The 25,313-nt window shown below is 44.1% G+C and overlaps 1 long non-coding RNA gene across 3 annotated transcripts; it reads left to right on the forward strand.

Moving 5' to 3' along the window:
* The first annotated feature begins 237 nt into the window (after positions 1-237).
* Positions 238-23,827, forward strand: LOC115092506. Of its 3 annotated transcripts, XR_003857012.1 has the most exons (4): positions 238-563; positions 2,565-2,805; positions 3,387-3,481; positions 23,325-23,827. It is a non-coding gene; the product is annotated as an uncharacterized LOC115092506 (long non-coding RNA). The 3 variants fall into 3 exon arrangements; XR_003857011.1 differs by having other exon boundaries at positions 2,565-3,481; XR_003857010.1 differs by lacking the exon at positions 3,387-3,481.
* Positions 23,828-25,313: the final 1,486 nt, after the last annotated feature.

Here is a 25,313-nt window from a genome sequence, read left to right on the forward strand (position 1 = left end):
AGAAGCAAAGCAACGGGTAACCTGGTGGGGCAGTCTTGACCTTTTGTGGCTTCGTCCATCCAGTTAGCTCTAGCCCCGGGGAGCAGTTGGCTTCTGGCGATCCGGTTAGTATCACTCCATTAAGGGCGATCAAATCAGCACCTGGGGAATTCAGCCAGGCCGACCCCTGAAAGTCAAGTGACCGTAACAGTATAATCTGCCCGGCGTGTCTGAGGCTCCGGGTTTGGGAGAGCAGGATAAATCACTGTTACAAGAATAGAAAGCAAACAAGCCCCCTGGCTCAGAGCTTTCCAAGATCTGAGCGAGCGAGTAGGGCAGAGGGCAAACAAACACTTCAACCAGCAGCCAGGACCAAAATATACCACCATAATAATATGGGCCCTGGAGAAGAATCAAGAATCTGATGCCTTTGGACTAATACTAATAACATTATGTGACAAACTAGGAGAGCTGGTTGTAAAAAACAAACTGTTTGCTTTAGTTTTGCAAGCTACTTTGCAGGGCTCATAAGGAAAGGTGATACTGGTGAGAGGGTGTCAGCCAGGTTAGTGGATCTCTTCCAGGTGAGTGGCAAACCCTGGCAGGGGAGGATTAAGTGCGATTTGCACTAGGGATTTAGTTGATCCAATTGGAGGGGTGGTGGTGGAGACGGATTGTATGCAGAGGATGAACCGTTTTGCTGGTTGCAGATTTATAGCAAACTTTAACTCCTCCGGACTGCCCCAGATGTGGTGCCATTAGGGAGGTGCAGTTAGTAGCAATCCACCTGGCACAGCAGGAGCCAGATGCACGAGCAATTCCAGATTGGGGCCCTACTAAGAATTTGATCTCCAGAAACATTTAAATATACGGAGCAAAATTTCCTCCTCTGTGGAAAAGCTAAGCAGGTACCGGGCAGCTATAGTAAAGGGTTTTTTTTTTCCCATTTGTGTGTATGGACTGGTTCCTGGGTGCTACTTGCAAACTATTATATCAGGGGAGGACAGCGGCAGCAGCAAGGTTCCGATCTTTCACCGTCTGCTGTACAGGAAAAGTGGACTGAATAAAACCCAATGTCTATTGTCTATAGCCCACTGATCTGACTTTCTGGGATGGAGGGCTTGTGACCGACTGAAATCCAGCCCAATGGATTCTTCCTGCTGCTGGGAGAAGGACTGTAGTAGGCGCTTAGCCAGAACTGAGATTATTGGGGGGGGGGGGGGGGGAAGGGCAAGGTTAACATGGATGGGCACTATAGCCATCCTCCTGCCCCATCCTATGTGGGTCTTCATGACATTGGCTGCAAAACCTTTTTAATTCCTGGCAACACTCTGTATCTCTTGTCTCTTCACCCTCTCCTTGTGCTCTCTCTGTTCTTTGTTACTCTCTTCCAACCCCCCCATTCCTGCAGCTACTTCATACAAGAGATATCTCTCAGGCTGCTGAGGAAAAACAATATAAATAGGCTTCCAGCCTTCTGGACCAGGCATTCTGGGGCTGAGAGGGGAAATAATGACCTGTCTAAAGGAAACAGAACGACTTGGATGGCCTCAGCCTTTCACAAGTCTAGACCAAGAGCAGTGGTGTTTCCCCATTTCAAATGATCCCACTTAAAGGCACAGGAGATTATGGACCGGCAGCGATCACAATGCTTCTGCACCTTTAAGGGCTGACTCAGACGGGGGCATGACCCTGCTGCTGCAGGTGTGGGGCCTGAGCCCTTTTCGCCGGGGTCCACAGTACAATCCCAGCACTTTTCAACATTGCTGTGATAGCTTCCGCTTCCAGAGTAGCTGTACAGCAACATGGAAAGCTGTCGGGTCGGGATTGCAGTAGAGGTGCACTGTGATCTCAGCACAAGGGCAGGATTTCTGAAGGTCCCGGGTGGGTGAGAGTGGGGTAGGAAGGGAGAGGGAAGGAGGGATCAAAGTGGGTATTAAATGCATTATTTGTCAAACTGGGGAAAGGATGGGGGTGATGAGTGAGGCCATCCAGCGGATCCCACCATATTTCTTTTTAAATGCTTTTGAAGGCATATGGGGAGGTTGCTCATCCTGGTAGGGCCCATTTTTAGCATATTGGGTAGAAGTATGGGAATCTGGCAACAGACCCACCACTTTTTTTTTTTTTATACTGTGCCACTTAATGGCCTATATTTTTTTTTAATATAGCCAGTTACCTTCAGCCAGATAACTTTTAAACAGCGATATTCAAAAAATGGCCAATTTAGATTTAAAGTTAGCTGGATAACTTTATTTGGAGGTATTCAGTGGAACATTTATCTCACTCAATATTTGGGATAATTTTAGTCAGAACAGTTAGCCATTCAAGGCTTTTTTTTTTTAATATAGGCCTCAAAGTGCTTGGTGATGAGCCAGAAAAGTTGCTATCTGAAGTTTTTGTAAAACAGAAACATTAATAGGAAACCAGAGAAGAAATGGAAGGAAAGGGGTAAGAACAATCAAAGTCAGGAAAGCAGGATGAGTTGCAAAGGAAGGAAATAAGTGAGAGGCCGGACAGCCAAGAGGGAGCTGTGTGTGTATTTATTTATTTATTTAAAATGATTTGTATTCCACCAAGCACAGGAGAGGACCAGGAGTGACTGAGGGTCTTGGGAGCCTAAACGGTGCAAGAGATGTGGAATGGAAAGAGAAGACTTGAAGATCACATCCAGGTTGTTCATCTGGCAAGCAATAGAGCATCTCAGAAAAGACCAACGAATGTAAAAGATGAAGAAAGAACACTAGGAGACCGTGGAGGATGAGAATGCTGAATCCACTTGCTGTCAAGTCCAGCTACAAAGAAGACCGCCATTACCCCTTTCACGTGAGAGAAATGTGGAGAAGGTGTAGCCTAGTGGTTAGTGCAATGGGCTGAGAACCAGGATTCAAATCTCACTCCCCCCCCCCCCCCCCCCCCCCCATTTATACGCCCTGTGACCTTGGGCAAGTCACTTAATCATCTGTTGCCACATGTACCCAGATAGATGGTAAGCTCTTTGGGGCAAGAACTTATCATACTTAAACTTTAATAATGTTGTTAGCTAAAAATCCCAAAATTATTAATAATAATAATAGCCATGTTCAATAATATGTCCCTTACATCGTTTGCATTGGCAGTTGTGCTGTTTACTTCCAGTTGTGAGAAGTGAATTAATGCAAAGGTTTTCTAGGGCTTCATTGTATTTCATTATACATTTAGGATCATACTCAGCTTCGTGACTGGTGTTCTGACAGTAACGCTCCTATTCACAGGGTCAGTTTAACCATTATGCAAACCAGGTGGTCACCTATCACAGAAGATTTTGGAGGGCGCCAAAGAACAGCTGCAGTCACATCAAAGCAATAGTGTTATTTTGATATGGCACAATTTGCTATATATGTAACTTCTGAGTGTCTTTTTTTCAGGGTACTGTGTTATTTCACAAAGTGACTAGTAATGGAGGGAGTCTGTGTCACTGTCGCTAAAGTAACACCAGAATTTTGTCATTTGTTTTTGCATGGTGAGTAGTAAGGGGAAACATCCCAGTTCAGCCCTGCTAGTCACTTCAAAGATTATCTTTAGCCAAGTGGTATGGATTTCTATTAATGTATGAATTTCTTGAAAATAACATAAGAACATGCCATGCTGGGTCAGACCAAGGGTCCATCAAGCCCAGCATCCTGTTTCCAACAGAAGCCAATCCAAGTCACAAGTATCTGGCAAGTACCCAAAGATTACATACATCTCATGCTATTAATGCCTGCAACAAGCAATGGCTATTCCCTATTGATTAGTAGCAATTTTTGGACTTCTCCAGGAACTTATCCAACCCTTTTTTAAACCTAGCTACACTAACTGCCTTAACCATATCCACTGACAATGAATTCCAAAGCTTGATTGTGCATTGAGTGAAAAAAAGAATGTTTTCTGATTTGTTTTAAATGTGCTAATTGCTAACTCCATGGAGTGCCCCCTAGTCCTTGTATTATCTGAAAGAGTAAATAACTGATTCACATTTACCCATTCAAGTCCTTTCATGATTTTGTAGACCTCTATCATGTACTACCTCAGCCATCTCTTCTCCAAGCCTTTCCTCATAGAGGAGCTGTTCTATGCCCTTTATCATTTTGGTCGCCTTTCTCTGTACTTTCTCCAGTGTAACTATATCTTTTTTTGAGATGTGGCGACCAGTATTGTACACAGTATTCAAGGTGCGGTTTCACCATGGAGCGATGCAGAGGCATTATGACATCCTCCATTTTATTTGCCATTCCCTTCCTAATAATTCTTAACATTCTGTTTGCTTTTTTGAATGCCATAGCACACTGAGTTGACTATTTCAATGTAATATCAACTATGACGCCCATTTCTTTTTCATGAATGGTAATTTCAGTCCATCCCCAAAAATCACAGGTGATACATTCATCAAACATTGTAACATGATTTCTGAAACATATTTATAATGAGCCCAATTTTGTAACAGCGTACTTAAAGATGAATTTAAAAAGGCATGCGCGCACCAAAATTAGGAGATACATGCTCATATAGCAGATGTGCGTGGCCAGCCAATTTTAAAAGGTGCCCACATATGCACGCAAATGCCGATGCATGAATATCTCACATCGGACAAAAATGTGGCGTGGGCGGGGCATGGGCATTCTGGGGCAGGGCCAAGAGATGTACGTATGAGCCTGGGCGCATGCCGCATAACTTTACTTCTGCTAATGAGGAGGTGTAAGTCTAAATAAAACTGTTTGTAGGCATCTATCAGGTGTTTGAGGAGTCTGGGTCAACTGGGGAAGATGCAGGCTAACAGACCAGGGTGATTTGAAAGACCAAGCTATACACTAGGCATCTGGTGGATGAACTGGTGAAACTGGTCATGGCGTGGACATGCGCCTGTTATAAAATTCCCTCACTTGTGCGGCTCAAACCTGACTTTACGCAGTTGTGCAAAATTAGGCGAACATACACATGCGCCAGGACTATTTTATAGTATACACGTAAATATGTGTGCATGTTATAAAATGGCTGCGTATCGGGGCGCACACCGACAAACGCCCGTTTGAAAGTTACTGTCCCTGTGCTGAAGTCCATATGAACAAAGTACATGTGGACTTCTGCCCAAAGTTTCAAAATCTGCTTTAAAATTAGCGGGACTGCACATAACTTGTGCACAGCATAGGCACTAGGGGTTGCCAACTGGTTCCAGATTTTAGGCACAGGGTTGATCCAGTCCTGGTTTTCTACCCCACTGCATGCAAGCACTTGCAGTCTTGCCTTTCTTAGGCACTGCAATAGGGAAATCAGAACTAAAAGTGCCCCCGCATGCAATGGGGTAAAATCAGGTCAGGATTAAACCTGTCCTGAAAATCTGGAGCCAGTTGGTGATCCACAGTTAGGCACAAACCTTTACACTTGCTAGGGAGCAGGAATAAATTACCATAAAAGCATTTGCACGTGCCCTTTCGAAACGCGAAAGTACGTGCAGAAATAAATTCCCCTCTCCCAACTCCACCTCATCCCCGGGAAATCGTCTTTCAAGTACACGTAAAAGTGCTCACAGAATCTCTTCCGCACATCTAACCTTCAGAGTGATTTTGAAAAAGCTCATTTTTGTGTGTAAAAGCTTTGGAAAATTAACCTGTTATATGTATAGATAAATATATAGACGAAATAAAATTTGATATTGAGAAGTCTGATGTCCAATTATATGTTTTTTATAGGATTATTTTGGACGAGGTGATAATGGGGTGATCATGATTCTTAAGCTTAATTATCAAAATCTCGGGGGAGGGGGGACTTCTCCAAGATGAGGAGACCTGGACCAGCTGTGAGAAGATCATGGCCACGTCCCTCCCCACCTGGGGACGCTGACGGTGCCGTCTTTAAAGAGGGCCCGACTGCCCTGATTAAAAACTGAGGCCTGTGGCACACAACCGCCGGCGCACTGCTGAAGCCATATAGGCTGTGCTCCGATGAGGAGGAAAAGAAAATCTAAGTTTTATACTTCGTCACCTGCTCCAGCTGTGGTTCAAGGCCCCATGGACAATCACCTGCAACGGATGGGTGAGATGTCTATTAGTGACTGCAGTGGGAGCTCCTCTCTGGGTGCCTCCTTGAGTTCTGGCACTAGCCGACAACCCACCCACCCACCCAACCAGCAGTTTCCTACTCTTGCTATGAGAGGCATACGTTAAAGCCTCTATCTCCGCGAGGTGTAGAGGCAGTAGCAGGAGATCTGGGGAGAACTGGCCACGAGGTAGTTTGTCCCATTTTGACTACTGTAGTACCTGCTTCTTTTCCAAGTGAATCTGAAAGTATCCATATAACAACTGGGCTTACCACATCAGGCAAAGGTGAAGATATTCCTGAGCCCTCTAATCTAATGTTATCATATCTCTGGAAACTAATTGCTACACTTGATAACACAAGTTGTCTCAATCTATTTCACAATTTAATTCCTTTGTAGCTGAGTCCAGATTCTCCCTTGATTCACAAGGGAAGGGACTGCGAGAACTTGAAAAATCTACTACTGCTCTGCATTTGCAGGTTTCGTTATTACTGCAGAGTCAGCTCATATTAAAGAAAGTTTGGTTATGCATCATGAAACTGAGGTGTTGGAAAATGTATCTAGAGTTAAAAACTTGTGATTTATTAATTTTCCATGTACCAGATTATTGTCTGCAAATGAAATGTTTAAAAAATATCTGAAAGAGAATTTAGCATTTGAAGAGGAAAGTTTTCCAACCTTTTCTAAAATATTCTATTTACCTAAGCAGAAGATTTTAGACAGTGGTGATCGGGGTAGGCAGATTTGTCTTGCAGATAGCCCAGGTATTTCGGAAGAATCTTTAGATTTAGTATCAAATAGGGCCAACTTTAATTCTTTCATTCTATGCTGAACTGGATGAGGGTCTGGTTTTCTTTAAATATTTCAAAAATAAGGATATTTCTTTTTATGGGCAAAAGATTTCTATATTTCCTGATGTCTCCCGTTCTACTCAAGTTCGAAGGAGACATTTCACCTCTCTGAAGCTCTTGGAGCTTCTTTCTTTTTAAAGTTTCCATGTAGGTGTTTCATTACCTTTCAGTCTAATATGTTTATTTTTATAGATCCTTTGTACTTGGAGACTTTTATATTGAAAAAAAAAAATGCTGAGCATGGGTTGGAAGTTTAGCTTTTGGGGAGGCCATTTAGGCTTATAATTAGAAGTAATCAGGTTCTACTCATTTTGGTATCTTTGCTTTGTATTGTTATTTTCCTGAACTACTCCCCCTCTTATATGTTTAGATGAGATTTTGCAGAGTGGCATTGTTTTTTCTGTTTATATGTAAAGATACTATTGCTTTTCTGCAAACTTATATTTCAATGTTTCATTATATTAAATGAAAATTTAATGAAGATATAATTAAAAATCTCAGGGGTACCTATGGTCCTGAAATATAATTAGAGGAGGGGTGCAAGGCTGAAGGTTTGCTTGGGGTGCTTTAAGGCACTGCACCGCTCCTGACTATTCATTGTCAGGGGCCTTAAGAGGCTGTAGCAGCATCTGCTGTCTCCTTATGTTTATGATCAAATGTGTATTTCTTCCGTGTGCCTCATCTGAATTTCAAGTTTCTCTTATTTCTGCTGGATGCGTTTCTGAGCCATCAGTTTGGCTTCTTTGAAGTGTTTTGTTCTTTCATTTTCTTCAGGCTTTCCTCTCATGTCAGGCAGGTGTCGGTGGTAATTTATAGTTCTGCACTTATCTGGCTTGCATGAAATAGGGGGCCATCGTTCACATAAGGAAAGATATTGCTACCTAAAAAAAAGCAGTGTTAGTGTGTCAAAGGTTCGGGCATTGGCTGGCAGGGCATCACTAATTAGGGCTCATGGTTTTAAGATATTTTAGATATTATATGTAGCCCCTCTTCTAGGGTCACACTCGATCATAGAGCTAAGACCTCACAGAACCTCAACAGCCTCCGGGACGAATTATTTTGATAACTGGGGAGGATCAACCTTCAGGGCCCAGGATCCAGAGTGACGGTCTTTCTTGTGGATGTTAACTGAGGAAATGAATGTAATGGACATACTGGATAGGTGTGCCTACGAAACAGTTTACTGGGTTACTTCTTCACTGGTGACAAGCTGGCCCGAGACAAGCTTGCCCCAAAATCAAATGAAAATTTTCTATAATCCCTGTAAGTGTCCATCACCCCTCCAGGGTACTGGAAGGAAGCTTAAACTGATTCTCTCATCCAGAAGCAGAAAAATTACCTCCGTTCACAGATCTTCTCCAAAAGCTCCGGTTCTCTGTCCTTTCTATCCAAAGGTAGAAACAGGGCTGCTAGATGTTGTGTTTGTGGCATTGTGGACCCTTGGTCGCTGTGGAGATGGCTCCGCCCATGGGGAGGGGCCCCATGGGGAACCACAGCGATAGGCTAAACTCAGATAGCAGACACGGAATGAATGGAAGGCTTTATTGTACTGCTGTAGATAGGTGGTATGAAGCAGGAAGGTAAGGCACTGAGGTCCGCGAGGTGCCAATACGTTCAACAGTCTCAGATGGAGAATCTCACCCAGATGTTCAACAGAAGTGGGGACCCGCCGAGCCTGGTGGGTGGAATTGGAGCACCGGATCGCAGAGGTACTCACAGGAGTGTAGGCGTCTTCCTGGTAGTTAGATGTGGGACTGAAGGTCCGTGGTACAGGATACATAGACTGATAGGCCCTCGAGGAGCGAGTACCTGATAGTCCAGAGATCCTGAAAGAATAAGAGAGAGAGACCCCCGAGGAGTGGTTGTCTCAGTTAGTAGAGGCCTCGAAGGGTGATGCAAGTGAGAGACCCCCGAGGAGCGGGTGTTTTGAGCTTCTAAAGGAGTGAGGCCCTTGGAGTGTAGAGCGGCGTCTAAGCGAGCAGCTTAGAATGGTCAGAGTCCTTGCTAACTCAAAGGTGGTAGCGAAGCGGAGGCTTTAAATACCCGGGGGTATTGACGTCATGCGGTGGGGACGCCCCGAGGTTCCCTCCATGATATGTATTTGAGTGTAGGAGATGTGCGCGCACTCGCCGTAGGAGGCCACAGGAGTGAGCATGGCGGACTGGAATGCCCATGCTACGCTGGAGATGCCGAGGTCCTCTACACTTGGCACCGGAGGCAGCCATCCTGCCCAAGGAGGAGGAAAATGGAAGAAAAGAGGTAAGGCAGAGCAGTTGCAGCCGTCTGCGACCGACGGACGTAACACTAGCATTTTTGCTGCCCTATGCGAACAGTTACTGTGCTGGCCCTCCCTACCCTGCCCCACCATTTCTGTTTTATAACACAGAATTTCTGTTGTTTTCCAAATAACCAACAAACAATAGATATCAGCCTCATGCTCTGCCCTAGTCCCCCTTTCCCCACCTAAAAAAAACCCCTTCTCTTCCAGTAATCCAAACTTTCAAAATTAACACTCCATGGACATATCTTACCCTATCCGTTGTCCAAAATCCCTAAATTGTACAGAAGTAATGTCCAGGTGCTCTTGCCCCACCTACCGGTACATAAAAATGGCACTGGCTGGGCCCTGGAGCTGGCACCAGTTTTGTTGTACAGAAAAACATGCATTGCTGTGGTGCCACTCAGAAAATACTGCAAAAAAAGACACTTGGAATCCGTATGGTATTAGGCCTATTGTATCACGTTAGGTGTGGGTTTGGCCCTTCAGTAAACTGAATGACAACAATATGGTAAACTTCCCAAACCAAAAGAGTACTAACTTCAAGCATTCAACAAGAACAGTCCTATCCATGAAAAGACAACACTGCAAATAATATTACATCAGGCCCTAAAACACCTCCTATTAGCAAAGTAAAACAAACCAGACTGCTATAAATCCCTAAATTGAAACAACATGCTAGCAGAATACCCCATCTCGGTCACACATGCGAAATACAGGCATATCCTCACCAAATACAGAATAAAGTATAAATAGAAACATATAGACAGAAACGGAACTGGAAACTACAACAAGTCAAACTCTGTATGCAATGCAGCAATGGAAAAACAGAAACATCATTAATCCTCATAAATTAAACAATAAAATCAAGAAATATACATCAATCATAAGAAACCATACTAATAAAAAGAATATTGCCATAGAGCAGATGAACAGAATAACATTCAATAATTAAGAACACATATAAAACATTTTAAAAACTTTTACAAACAGTAATAAAATATTTCAAATTACAACACCCAGTAAGTAAAACTAATAAGGATGGAAAAAGTCCTCACTCCCCATACCTGAAAACATTTTATTTCCAGTCACCCTGAGCTTCTCTTGAATTACTGGGGTGGCACAAACTTTCACCACACCCCCCCCCCCCAGGCTGGCATTCAACCCCCCCTCCCCCCCACCACCACCAGGCTGCCATTCACACACACATGCCAGGCTAGCTCCCATTCTCACACATTCCCCACTGCGGTTAACAGCAGGACACATTGGCACAGCACTGCTTCCCTTCTTCATCTTACCAAGCTCCCTGTGTTGCTCAAAACTTCAATTGCTACCCCTGCACTTTTTCCTTTTTTTTGACCCGCGCAGCTCAGCACTTCCAGCGGTCCCTGGCCTGAGGCAATTATCCCTCCCGCTTCTGACTCGGGAATTGGCTAGATACGAAAAAAAGCTGCTAGAAGGGTTCAGCGTCTCTTAAGTATTTTAGCAGGAAGCGATCACTGAATTCCGATCTCAAAAAAAAAAAAAGATACTGGCTTCAGTGACTGGTGCCACAGGGGAGGAGGTGGTGGAAGGAGGAAGCAGTGCATGCGAGTGCTCCCCACGTCTACAAACTTGGCTCTGGTTGGCACTGCATCAGACCACTGGAGCTTGGGAGGACGAGGACACCTCGACTCCCCCCAAGTGTGCCACCCTGTGCAATTCCATGGCATGCGCACCCAGTTGCACTGGATCTGAGTAGAGACTACTGTGGGGAAGGGGGGAGTCAGTACCAGATGAAATCTTTTTCCTTCCACATTCACTTTCCTGATGATACTCTGGCTCTTTCAGACTGAGATCTTCAAAAATCAGCATAGCAGAGAAAAAAACTCCTACCTTTCCTCACTCCTGGGCAGGAAGGGTAACAAAAAACTTCCTCCCAAAAGCAAAAAGACTGAGATACCACACTCCAGCCTCTGGATGTGAATTGGAAAAAAAATGGGCTTTTCTCTTCCTAGTCTTTCCAGATCAAGGGGTGCTTCCCACCCTAAAAAGAACTAGAGGATCCAGGAAAATCTATAAAATAAAAGTCCCAAAATCCTTAACCAATCCAAAATACTGAGACACACTCAGTAGCCAGGATATGGACTAGAACGATGCTCTCTCCCGCTTCCTGTTCTATTTAGCCTGAATGTGAGGCCTAGTCAGACTGGAACAGGGGAACAAAACAAAAAAGATCCTCTCTCCTCAAACTCCACACAAGAAATGCTCACACTGATTTTACACCCCACCTGCTCTTAAGCAGGCAGGAGTCCACCACTACCGCTACCATGGAAAGGGTGCTGTAGCCAATGGTATGCTCCACTCCTGCTTCCCTCACAGGGCCCAGTTCTAATGAAGATCCCAAGAGGGTTTCTCTCTGGCACTTTAATGTGGCATATACGTATGTGTTTGTGTGATGATGTGGGAATGGATGAGGTGCATGGAGCATATTGGTGTAGTTTTATCATGTTCGTTAAGTTTGAGGTTAAAATAGATGATTTTTACAAAAGCACTGTTTATTAAGGAATACAAATAATAATAAAATATGCCATAATACAGCCGCTTGGGTGTATTATATTTTAACAATAACATTTTTTTCAATTAGTTACTATATAGAATTTAAAAAAACTAGGGGGATCCAATATACATTATCTAGTGTATGACACTCCTGGCCACAAGGCAAGGCTAGGAGGGAGAAGGGCCGGAGGCCACAAGGCAAAATAAGGACAGATCTGGGTAGGCTGCAAGGCAACAGTGGCTAGGGCAAGAAGCCAAGAGCAACTCAATGTGGAAGCATCTTGGGTTTGGTAAGGCTGGGTTATGTAGGGCTGGAGTCTGGGTGTGGTGCATGCAGGAAGGAGGAACTGGCACAGCTGGAGGGTATGTTCATTGAGGTCCCCTGGTGGAGGGAAGCCTGCAAGACAGGCTCAGCCATGAGACCAGGGATGAGATGCTAAGAACAGTTCAGAGCGGGGCTCACCGGAGGCCTCTGCTGGTAGGGAGGCGTCGTAGTCTGGGTACTGTGAGGCTGCCTAGCAGCTGAAATCATGACACTGCCATTCTATATCTTTAGAAACTCAAAGAATCAAATTTGAGTTTACAACAAGCTTTGCTACTTCTGATTCATTTTACATTGGTGTATATATGTATTGTGTCCTTCATGTTGGTTGTTTATTTTACATTGGTTTATTTACTGTGTCCCTTGTATTGTATATTTACTTTAGGACTACCTAGGCAGGGCACCATTTAAAAGCTGAAATGATTGCTATTGTTAATTTAATTATATTGGCTCTACAACTGAAATACTTCAGAAATATATATCATAAAAAAAAATCCCAAATCAGAAAGGTCAGAAAAGAAAAGAGCTTTCTTCTGGAGTTCATAAGATGTAACATGTACAGACAGCACATCAAGGTGCGCTTGGATGTTCTTTTTAATCAGGCTGGCAGAGCCCAGTACAATTGGAACTATTTCTGTATCTTTCTCTAATCTTTTTTGGAGTCTGTATCTCTTGGTACTTAATGATCTCTCTCTATAAGTAACACAGTGGATGCTCCTATTTGCAATGTCATTCTTGTCTCTTTCTCCTTTAGCACAATGTCAAGTTTTCTTGCATCAAGCTTCTTTTCCTTTAGAATGGGAATGTCCCAGCTTCTTCATCTCTGCAATTCTCTTTGGGTTATGATCTTAGTGTTACTCTGGCATGGTAATACTTCAAGTAATTACACAGTTTAGTGGATTAGGCATGCCATCACATTATTATTAAAGAAGATGGCTCTGCTCCTTTTAAGAGTCTGTGCCTTATGTACAGTCCAGCAAAGTCAGTAAAATAAATGAATCTCTGGACACACTGTTATTGAAATTAAAGTTAAGAACATAAGAAACTGTCATGCTGGGTCAGACCAAGGGTCCATCAAGCCCAGCATCCTGTTTCCAACAGAGGCCAAATCAGGCCACAAGAACCTGGCAATTACCCAAACACCAAGTAGATCCCATGCTACTAATGCAATTAATAGCAGTGGCTATTCCCTAAGTAAACTTGATTAACAGTCGTTAATGGACTTCTCCTCCAAGAACTAATCAAAACCTTTTTTGAACCCAGCTACGCTAACTGCACTAACCACATCCTCTGGCAACAAATTCCAGAGCTTAATTGTGCTTTGAGTGATCTTAAAGACCTCTAATATCCCCCCTCAGCCGTCTTTTCTCCAAGCTGAACAGCCCCAACCTCTTCAGCCTTTCCTCATTGGTGAGCTGTTCCATCCCCTTTATCATTTTGGTTGCCCTTCTCTGTACCTTCTCCATCGCAACTATATCTTTTTTGAGATGCGGCGACCAGAATTGTACATAGTATTCAAGGTGCGGCTCACCATGGAGCGATACAGAGGCATTATGACATTTTCCATTTTGTTAATCATTCCCTTCCTAATAATTCCTAACATTCTGTTTGCGTTTTTGACTGCTGCAGCACACTGAGCCGATGATTTTAAAGTATTGTCCACTATGATGCCTAGATCTTTTTCCTGGGTGGTAGCTCCTAACATGGAACCTAACATCATGTAACTACAGCAAGGGTTATTTTTCCCTATATGCAACACCTTGCACTTGTCCACATTAAATTTCATCGGCCATTTAAATGCCCAGTCTTCCAGTCTTGCAAGGTCCTCCTGTAATGTATCACAATCCGCTTATGATTTAACTACTCTGAATAATTTTGTATCTTCCACAAATTTGATAACCTCACTCTTCGTATTCCTTTCCAGATCATTTATATATATATATTTAAAAGCACCAGTCCAAGTACAGATCCCTGAGGCACTCCACTGTTTACCCTTTTCCACTGAGAAAATTGACTATTTAATCCTACTCTCTATTTCCTGCCTTTTAACCAGTTTGTAATCCACGAAAGGACATCGCCTCCTATCCCATGACTTTTTAGTTTTCTTAGAAGCCTCTCATGAAGGACTTTGTCAAACGCCTTCTGAAAATCCAAATACATTACATTTACTGGCAGGGGTGGATTCTGGGTAAAGATCGGCCTGGGGATTTTCCGCCCAGGCCGGCAGACCACGTGACCAGAGCAACCGGCCCACCGGGGGATGCCCGATCCCCCGAAAGGCCAATCCACCCCTGTCTACTGGTTCACCTTTATCTAGATGTTTCTTAGATTTGTTAGGCAAGACTTCCCTTGGGTAAATCTATGTTGACTGTGTTCCATTAAACCATGTATTTCTAATTGCTCTACGATTTTGATCTTTAGAGTAGTTGCCACTATTTTCCCTGCACTGAAGTCAGGCTCACTGGTCTATAGTTACCCGGATCGCCCCTGGAGCCCTTTTTAAATATTGAGGTTACATTGGCCACTCTCCAGTCTTTAGGTACAATGGATGATTTTAATGATAGGTTACAAATTTTAACTAATAGATCAGAAATTTCATTTTTGAATTCCTTCAGTACCCTAGGATGCATACCATCTGGTCCAGGTGATTTGCTACTCTTTAGTTTGTCAATCTGGCCTACTACATCTTCCAGGCTCACAGTGATTTGGTTCAGTTTGTCTGACTCATCACCCTTGAAAACCATCTCTGGAACTGGTATCTCTCCAACATCCTCATTAGTAAACATGGAAGCAAAGAATTCATTTAGTCTTTCTGCAATAGCTTTATCTTCCCTAAGAGCCCCTTTAACCCCTCGGTCATCTAATGGTCCAACCGACTCCCTCACGGGTTTCTTGCTTCAGATATATTTTTTAGTTTTTATTATGAGTTTTTGCCTCTATGGCCAACTTCATTTCAAATTGTCAAAACAACATTTAACCTTTGCATACTGCTTCAGTGAGAAATCTGGGACTGATGTGCTGCACACAGTTTCTCAATACGGGGCTGAATAGTAGATAAACTAACGTGCATCTCACCGGCAATGTCAACAAGTTTCGACCTATTCTGTCTTCATTGTTTTAAGAGTTGAAAATGTGGCCTCACATATGGGCCGATACAGTAAAACCTGCGGGAGAGCCGGCGAGCGCCCGCTCTCACAATGTGCGCCCAGGCCACTCTCCTGGGTGCGCGATCAAATATTTAAATGAGGGCCCGCGGTAAAAGGAGGCTCTAGGGAAACTAGCTCGTCCCTAGCGCCTCCTTTTTGACAGAAGTGGCAGCTGTCAGCAGGTTTGACAGCCGCCGCTCAATTTTTCCGGCATTGGTTCTCAAGCCCGCTGACAGCCACGGGTTCGGAAAATGGATGCCGGCATAATTGAGCGGGCCACAGGCACATTTAAAATTTTGTTTTATTTTTGGGGCCTCCGACTTAATATCGCTATGATATTAAGTCGGAAGGTGTACAGAAAAGCAGGTTTTTCTGTACACTTCCCTGGTGCTGGCCGAAATTAGCGCCTGCCTTTGGGCAGGCGTTAATTTTTGAAAGTAAAATGTGTGGCTTCGCTGCACATTTTGCTTTCTGTATCGCACGGAATGTCTAATAGACCCATCAACATGCATTAGATAAGATCCAATATTTTGCCATTGGAAAGCCACCGGATTTTGATATGCAGCAACAAAGTTTTGTGCTCTGCACCCATTTCTTCACATAATTTTTCACATAATCTGCATTTCACTAGAAAGAGATTTTATTTTTTTTAAATTTATATTTTATTGGTTTTAATATCATGTAACAATGACAGAAAAATGCAAATATATTGGAATACTACAAGAAAAATAACAATCAAACAAACATAAATAATTATTTAGTATAGTAGCTCAAGTCCCCATTATAAAATTGGGGAACATACACAGTTGGAGAGAATACAATTCTTAATATCAGCTAATCCTCTCCGTTACCAAACTAATCCCAAATCTCAAATCAAATCTTTGTCTAATAGAAATGTCTCTAAGTGGGCACGACCCTGAAAAACAAACTTGTGTTCCTCTGGTATGTAATCTGACACTTACAAGGAAATGTTAAAAAGAATAGGGCTCCTGTAGCCAAAACTCGTCTTTCTCTCCTCAGCCGAGTACTTGTAGCTCGCGTAAATCCGCCCGGATTTACGCGAGCAGGGCCTTGCGCGCCGGCGCGCGCAGAGCCCCAGGACGCGCGTAGGTCCCGGGGTTTTCTGAAGGGGGCGTGTCAGCGGCGTGTCGGGGGAGGGGCCGAACGACGCGGCGTTTCGGGGGTGGGCCTGGGGGCATGGTTTCGGCCCGAGGCGTTCTGGGGGCGTGGCCGCGCCCTCCGGAACTGCCCCCGGGTCGGGTATCGACGCACCAGCAGCCCGTTGGCGCGCGTGGATTTACGTCTCCCTCCGGGAGGCGTAAATCCATGGATAAAGTAGGGGGGGGGTTTAGATAGGGCCGGGGGGGGTGGGTTAGGTAGGGGAAGGGAGGGGAAAGGGGAGGGGAGGGCGAAAGAAAGTTCCCTCCGAGGCCGCTCCGATTTCGGAGCGGCCTCGGAGGGAACGGAGGCAGGCTGCGCGGCTCGGCGCGCGCTGGCTGCCCAAAATCGGCAGCCTTGCGCGCGCCGATCCAGGATTTTATAAGATGCACGCGGCTACGCGCATAACTAATAAAATCCAGCGTACTATTGTTGGCGCCTGGTGCGCCAACAAAAGTACGCGAACGCGCTTTTTTTAAAAATCTACCCCTGAGCTATTTGGGACAGTCAGTTCTCCATTTTGATGAGTACTTTCCAAACATCGCAAAGGTCACATTTTCAGGTTCTTTAACTCGAGAAACTGATTAGGAGCAAAAGTGCTATTCACAGTCTGAACCACCTTAGTGGTTCTTGACTCCATTCTGCCGGTTGCGGATAAATTCGAATCCGGATATCATTGGTTATTTGAAGCGTGTAAACTGGACTCATGTGATCCAGAGATAGAGAAACGAGGCTGATTTTGGCCTGGACTGGCTGAAGGGCCAGATGAAAAAGAAACATCAGGAATGGAATATCTTGCTCAATGACTCACACTGCAAACCAAATGCAAGTCCTTAGGCCCTTTCAAGGAAGATGATCCCGGGGTAGAAGTTGTGACTTTAATCTTCCTTTTTCTTCCCATGAGACTTCTGCGGAGTGCCTTCCAAATTTGTGAGAAGGGGTGCGTCCCTTAGGCATGCGGCTTTGGCCACATGCCGGCAACTGTGTGCTACTACCTCACCAATTAAGTAGGCTCACCGGGCGCTGGCTGATGATGTCACAGGGTGCAGGGAGAGGTAGCAGTGATTCCCAGACCTTCAAACACCCACTCCTCGAGCTGAACCTGCCTAGGACATAGATGGTAGGTCTCTCCACAATTGTCCCACTGCACGATGCTGTCTCGCAGATTAAGTAGGCTCACCAGTGCTGACTAATGACATCACAGGGTGCAGGGAGAGGTAGCGGTGGTTCCTGGCCCTTCAAATGCCCATTCTTCAAGCCAAACTTGCCTAGGACGTAGATGGTAGGTCTCTCCACAATGCTCCCTGGAAAGAGATTTGTTATATAGTTGATCATGTTGATGTCAGTTTTAAGAACCTCTCCCAATTTGCCTCCATCTGTGCTATTCACCATAAATTCTTCCTGATGTAAAAAGAACAGTGTGTTGTAATCAAAGTGGGTTTTTCTTTCTTATACAAAGCTGAGGAATCCTTTCATTTGCCTGTCATAGCTGCTACACTACCAAAGCAAACAGAAACAGTCATTCAAAAGTATATTTTTTTTCTTGAAAGTAATTAATTTTTACTGCAGTCAAAATATTGGCGCCAGTTGTTCTTGCCTTTCTAGCTCTCGACCAAACAGAAATCGTTCAATATTTTCAGACCCTTCCACGACTCTAACAAAGGAGATTAACTGAGCTTTGCACCTATATCAGTGCTTTCATCTAATTGCAAGGCAAAACCTTTTACTTGCCTGCAACTTTAGATTATCCTTATTTTCAGAATCCTCAGACATGTCAACGATTCTTCGATGGATTGTGCACCTTTGACAAGGGCACCTTTGAAACTTCTTCAGCTGCTGCAGAACCAAGCATCGCTTGAACAATTTCTTTACATCGCCAGTAAAATCAATTCCTCCCCAACATCATTTGCTTTCAATTTTTTTTTTTTTTTGGCTATTAATTTTGCAGCTTTCAATGAGGCCAAAATAGATTTCTCAGCTACCTTTAAACGTTTTTCCATCATTTTTGAGGACTTTTTAAGCAAGAAAAGGAAGTGATAAAAATAAGCTACCGACTTATGTGCAACATGTCCATGGTTCGGCTCTAAATGCTTCTTAAGTTAGTTCAGCACCATTGATTGATTTGACAGATTCATGCCACACCCAAGACACTGTGGTTTGGGGCTGTCTTCTTCTCCGGTCAGTGTAAAAGCAGAATTCTAAATACTTCTCATTGAATTTATGATAATGTACTTTGCCAGTTTTCAATGTGGTATCTGTGACAGCATCACTAAATGAGGCTTCATGACAGCACCGATGCTCACGTCCAGTGAAATTGCAGTACTCATGCTCGGTTCTTCAAATCTGGCTTTCTTTTTTATTACAAATTTATCCATGGCTGAGGTTGTAAAATCTATGGGAATATAAATAACAGTAACAATAAAAAAGGAGGAAATTAAATATTCAAACTCAGAAACAAAGCGTGCATAGATTCACAAGCATCTACTACTACAGAAACTCTGACTTGAGATTAAGTTCCATACTGTGTTCAGCCCCTTCCCCACTGATTCATGCAGGGCTGGCGCAACCCACTGTGGAAGCCATGCACTTGCACAAGGCAGTGGACTAGAGGAAAGGTGGGCTGGAGGGGTGGCAGACTGAGTGGCCTAATTCAAGCGAAGGCTGCAGGGCCGCGACCAAGACGAGGGAGCTTCCCAACCCTCCAGGCAGCCAATTTGAGGGAGCTGTTGGGCCCCTCGATGGTTCCCAACCCACTGTGCGGCTGAGATGGAGGAGTTGCGGGGCTACCCAGTGGATCTCAACCCACTCTGTGGCCAGAAAAAAAAAGCTGCAAGGCAGTTCCCAACCTGCCCCACAGCAGAAATTGAGGGCTGGGGCTGCCAGGAGAGGCCTTGGTGTGTGTCTGAGCATGTGTGTGTGTGAGAGAGAGTGTGTGTGTCTGAGCATATGTATGAGAGAGGGAGACTGAGAAAGGTGCAGAGACCAAGCTCTAGGCTTGATGAAGTAAGAGGCCTAAATAGTAGTAAGTTCTTTTTGAGCAGTATATTCTGCAGTTTATATCAGGAAAGATTGTGCTATTGAAGCATAGGGTGTTCTCTTCATGTGTGTGTCTGAGCATATGTATGTAAGAGAGGGAGCATATATATGAGCATGTGTGTGTATCAGAGCATGTATGTGTGAGAGAGGGATTTTGTGTGTGTGTATGTGTGTGAGAGAGGAAGTGTGTGTGTGTATGTGTGTGAGAGAGAGGACGTGTGTATGTGTATGAAAGAGAGGGAGCATGTATGTGTGAGAGGGAGCATGTGAATATAAGAGGGGGCATGTGTGTATGAGAGAGAGAGCATGTATGTGTATGAGAGAGAAGAAGCATATGTGTACATGTATACATATATACTGTAACTATGAAAAAGAGAGGAAGAAGTTTGTGCAACCCTCTCTCACTAATCCACAACCCTCTCACTAATCCACAACAATCAAAAGTTTCCAAGTTTGGAGAGCATGAATTATTTTATCCTTAATTTTAACTTTTGGATTTTATTTTATGTGTCTGTTGTTTTGAAATATGTTATCGGTGTTTGGGAAATTTAAAACAAATTTTATATTAGTTTTTATTTATTGGTTCTTCCATTCATCAACTGTTTTGAAATATTCTTTTTATTAATATGTTTATACTATTATGATTTATGTATTTATTATATTTCTTGATTTAATTGGTGAGGGTCTGCCTGTGTTCTGCATGTGTAACTGAGGTGAGGTATTCTGCTAGCATGTAGGAATCTATAGCAGCTTGTCTTGCTCTGTTTCCCTAAAAGGAGGTGTATTGATGTTTTAGGGCTGTTACTTTTTTAAATGCTGGCAGTTAGTGCTGTTTTCATATGGGAGGCTTATTATATTTGAATTGTAATTTACTCAAGGCTTTTTGAGGGTCAAGCTCACAGTCAACATGCATTACAGTAGCCCTAATGCCATATGAGTTCCAAGTGTCTTTTTTTGCAGGGTTTTCTAGTTGGCATCATAGCAGTGCATGTAAACATACATGTGATATTTTTTTTTTTATCTCAGAAGACTGTATTTTGAATATTCTTTTTCATGTAAAATCTTTTATTCCAAATGCATAATTTTTAACTATATGCATGGAGAGGGCAGAGAAGTGCAAGGGTATAAGGGTATATTCTTGTTATATTGCTGTGAAATGCATATATTCGATAAAAAAAAAAATGTAAATAACTAAGGTTCACCTAGTGCACCTAATACTTTTGCACATACCATGGGTTCTGATAAAGGGGGTGAAGACCTGGAGGGTAGAGGGGTGACAGGTTTTAAAGTTTAGGTTGCTAGAAGGAGCTGGACTTTTTTTTTGGCAGGCCCGAGACAGAGACTGAATGGGGGACGATGACGGGCAGCACAATAATTGTTTGCACAGGGCAGCAAAAAAGCTAGCACCAGCCCTGCATTCAAGAGAGGGAATCTGAGCAGAGGTCAACGGGACATCACGGCAATCTAAGCAGAAGTAAACGGGACATTATGGCTATCACACTTCACATTCTGCCAGGATCTGCAATAATGCACACAAACTAATCAACACAAAGTTTCACCTCCTCTTTGCAGTAATTTATGTGGGTCAATGTACACACATTCTTCCTAAAATGAAAAGTATGTGTGTAAATCTCAACTTTGCCCCCTCTGGTGGCACTAGGGTGGGGGACAGAGGGGGAAAGACTGGTGAGAGTGGGTATGGGGATTTGTATGACAGAAAGAGGGAGACAGGGGGAGATTGGTGGGGACGAGGAGATATTTGCTAGCTTTGTGAAAGCAAATAATGTCATTCCAAAAGAAGTATTTTGGAATGCACTCAAACAGTAACAACCTTACCTATGAAACAACAGCACTGCAAATATTACACCAGACCCTAAAACACCAATACACTTCGTAATACAAAACCAGAAAAAGCCAGGCTGTTATAGATCTCTACACAGAAAGTGCATGCTAATAGAATACCTCACCTCAGTCACAAATGCAGAATATAGACCTATCTTCATCAAATGCAGAATAAAGAGACTATAAAATATAAACAAATGTACAGATAAAAACTGAACTGGAAACCACAAGAAGCTAGACCCCATCTGCAGTGCAACAATGAATAACTGAAACATTTTAACGTTAGCGCGCACTAACTCCCATTAGCGCGCACTAACCTGAAACCAAATTTTTCCCAAAATTTCATGAAAAATTAGTTCAGGTTTTGGGATCCCCGAACCAGGACGAATTAGGCAATTTCAACGAAATTGCCTAATTCTTCCTGAACGATAGCACATCTCTACTCATTTCTCTTGCAGGCCAGTAGCACACTCCAGAAGCAGCAATACCTGCTGAAGCTCTGTCTCACGCTCCTTTTCCTTAGGGACTAGACCAGGCCACTGTCCTTAATTCTGGAGAGATGGAAAGAGGTGAAAGTCACCACACCACCGCTTGTCTTCTGCCACTTTTAGGGGTGGAAAGTACCCAAGCCACTCACTCTTGTCTGTCTCCTCAGGGGTGGGTATCAATTGGACCAACAACCATCATCTGTCCTCTGCCTCTTCAGGGCTTAGAGGATCTGAATGGATCCACTTGCTGTCTGTCTCTTCAAGGGTGGGATGGTCTTCCAGCTATCTTCTATCTCCGCAGGTGTAAGGGAGGCCCAAATGCACCCAGCTTCCACCTGTTCTGCTACTGTGGTTGGCAGTACATAGGCTTCTCCCGCGAACTGCTACACTTATCCCATTGGGCTGGCCTTGTCTTTTGCACCCCATTGCAGACAGCCTGCTGGAGCCCTCACGATGCATTGCTGCTCACCCACGTGGCAGGATGCCGCCGACATCCTCTGGCCCCACTCCTAAGGCATGCACCTCTAAATTTAAAGGGTCCACAGCGGGAAAGGGCTGAAGGCACCTGCAGATGATGTCACACCTCTGGCTTCTGCAGACGCTCCACTGACACCTCTGCAACAGGTTTCTCTACTGTCTAAGTAGCGTGAGTTGCTTCAGCGAGTCTTCATTCTCCAGTTCTCGTCGTCTTCTTCAGTTCCAATGATTCCTGTGTCTTCGTTCTCCATTCCTTGTTTTCATCTTCAGTTCCAGAGATTCTTAACTTCCTTATCAGTTCCTGTAGTCTGTTCTTCAGTTCTTCTATCTCTCTTTGTCTGCCTGTCTTTCTGCACCTTGCCTCTTGCCCTGCCTATCCGTCCTGCCTTTCCCTTCAGCTGTATTCCTGGTGTTGTCTTTGGCCCGACTCCTGGATGTTCTTGAATGCCACCTGCCACTGACCACTGCCTGACTCTTGGATGTTCTTGAATGCCACCTGCCACTGACCACTGCCTGACTCTTGGATGTTCTTGAATGCCACCTGCCACTGACCACTGCCTGACTTCTGGATGTTCTTGAATGCCACCCGCCACTGCCTGACTCTTGGTCGTTCTTGAATGCCATCTGCCACCAACCATTACCTACTTCCAGATTTGCCTGGCCTCCCTCTACTCCTACCTGGTGAACCCAATAGATCTCTCTATTGTCAGCAGAGGCCCCCACCTAAGACCTGCTGACCCCGGCATCCAAAGGCTCAACCCGAGGGGAACATGGGCTGGTAAATGCAAAGCTCCAGTTGGGCCTCTGCTGCTGATGGTGGGACCTACAGGGCTCCTCCCTGCAGGTTGCACTAACTCCACTTTGGTCCAAGGGTCCACAAATCCAACATCTGCCTCCTCAGATGGACCCACCTTACCCTCTTCAGGTGTTGGGGCTGATGGACCCACCAGCTACCTTTCCTTCCTCTTCAAAATTGTTCTGCCTCTTCACAATTTGCCTGGTATCAATTCCTGGCAGGTAGAAAAAAAGTTCAGAGGCTCTGCAGAAGACAGAGTTTATGGCATCACTTCTGCCACAGCAGTAACTACTAACTTACTCTGTCTTCCCCTGCTGAGCCAGCAGATAAATGTAGTTATGTTCTCTGTCCCCTGCAGGTCCGCTGACCTTTTCAATTTTGCTATCTGATCCAGCAAGGGAGAAGAAAGAGAGGTGCCATTCCTACTGGCCCCAGCAAGACACAGCTCCTAACTTCTGTCCCTGCCAGAGTCCAGCAGTAAAAGAAACAAATACTGCTGCATTTCCCCTGGGTTTAACCATCCTGCAAACTTCGACGTATCCTGCCTGGCCGAAAGAAGAGGAGTTTAGCATGCATCCAGCCCAGGCGGCGGAAACGTTTGCCGCATCCTACTCAGACTGTCAGCAAGTTTAAATCCACACCGGTTGAAAACCACTGCCCTAGCACATACTGTGAAGGACGTCTATGTGGGGACTTGCTCAAGCTTAGGTGTTATCCCGAAACAGAGAACTCTCAAAACATGGTTCTATGTGAGTTTTGTTTCTTGGCCAAGATTCTTGTGATCTTTTTGAACAGCGCCTTATATGAAGATTCTTCAGAGATAAGTTTTGCTTATTGCATTGAAAAATATTAAAAAATGTTGCGGACACGCTTTTTGGTAACATGAACTCTTTGTGCCTATGATTATACACCCACGGGTGAATTTTAAAAGACCGTGAATATGATGGGCTCACGCACGCCGAGCAGATTTTAAAAGCTGCCCAGAGATGCACGTAAATGCCGCAATGCGCGAACATCTCAGAAATTTTCAAAAAGAGGCGAGGAATGCACGTGGTCTGGGCAGGGCATGGGCATTTTGAGGTGGGAAGCTGAAATGTGTGAGTAAATACTTACATGATCCAGTGCCTGCTGAGACCCCCTGCCACGTAACTTTACTTCTGCTGTGGATGGCTTGTAAATTATAAAATTTTAAAAAAATCTAGCCAGATCTATGGGGTTTTAAGGGTCAGGGCTAACTTGGGGGAGTGAAGGCTATTAAACTAGGGGGCTCTGGAGGACCTCTCTCTGAACTAGGCGAACTGGGGATGAACTGGTAAAACTGGAAATAAACTCAGAGCGCACCCCTTTTAAAATCCCCGATTATGCGGTAGATGCAGCATGTGTGCGCACTTGCGCGATGCCAGACTTTTCTACATCAGGCGCACAAGTTATAAAATTAGCCGTATCCCTAGGTGTGGGTCGATGGACGCGCACACACGTGCCTCCGCGCGCTGGTCTGAAAGTTACCGTCACAGTGTGCTGAAGTCTAAACTCTTCTACTACTTCAGCCACTGAAAGGAAGGCACTTTGCTTTTCAGTTTTGTGTTTAGTTCTCTAGAGGTGATATTTAATAAGATGGTCCTGTATCATAAAGACAGGAGTATTAAATCAATGACAGCATCCCCCCTCACCCTCCCTCCCAAGAAGGATTGCTATGAAAACTAGAAAAATGACAGAACTTTGAACCAAAAACTTTATACACGATAAACTCACAAGCCTTTTCCTTCTAGTGCAAAACGTACTCATATTTACCATCAGGGAGGAGCAGCTTAGTGACTATGGCAATAGGCAGGACACCAGGGTTCAAATCCCATTCCTCCCACTGACATTCCCTGTGACCTTGAGCCAGCCGCTTTATCTCCTGTTGCCTCTGGTACCCATTTATTGTAAGCTCTTTGGTGACTCAACATACCTAAAGGAATGCTTAAGCCACCTTGAGCTAAAACTGGAAAGGTGGTCTAGAAGTACAAAATTATTATTGCATGTGTGCCATATAATATCAAGCAATATATCACTAATCCACCATAAAGAAAAGTTGATAACTATTTATTATATGTAATTAATATCAAGCAGCAGGTGCTATCAAAATCTGTCATTTTCTCCAAATCAGGTTGTAGAAAAGTCTCCTTTTGATTCATATTTTTATTTTATTCCAGGGGCAGAATAAGCAGTAATTTGGTTTGGAAAGCTCTTGCCTTTAAGCTGGCTGATTTTCAGCTGTAAAGCGAACTCAGAATTAGCTTTGCACAATGCTGAAGCCAGTTCTCTATGGATATGGGGAAAAATATGAGTCCTTTGTATCTCTCTC

Source organism: Rhinatrema bivittatum, chromosome 5 (assembly GCF_901001135.1).
Source record: "Rhinatrema bivittatum chromosome 5, aRhiBiv1.1, whole genome shotgun sequence".
NCBI classification, from domain to species: Eukaryota; Metazoa; Chordata; class Amphibia; order Gymnophiona; family Rhinatrematidae; genus Rhinatrema; species Rhinatrema bivittatum.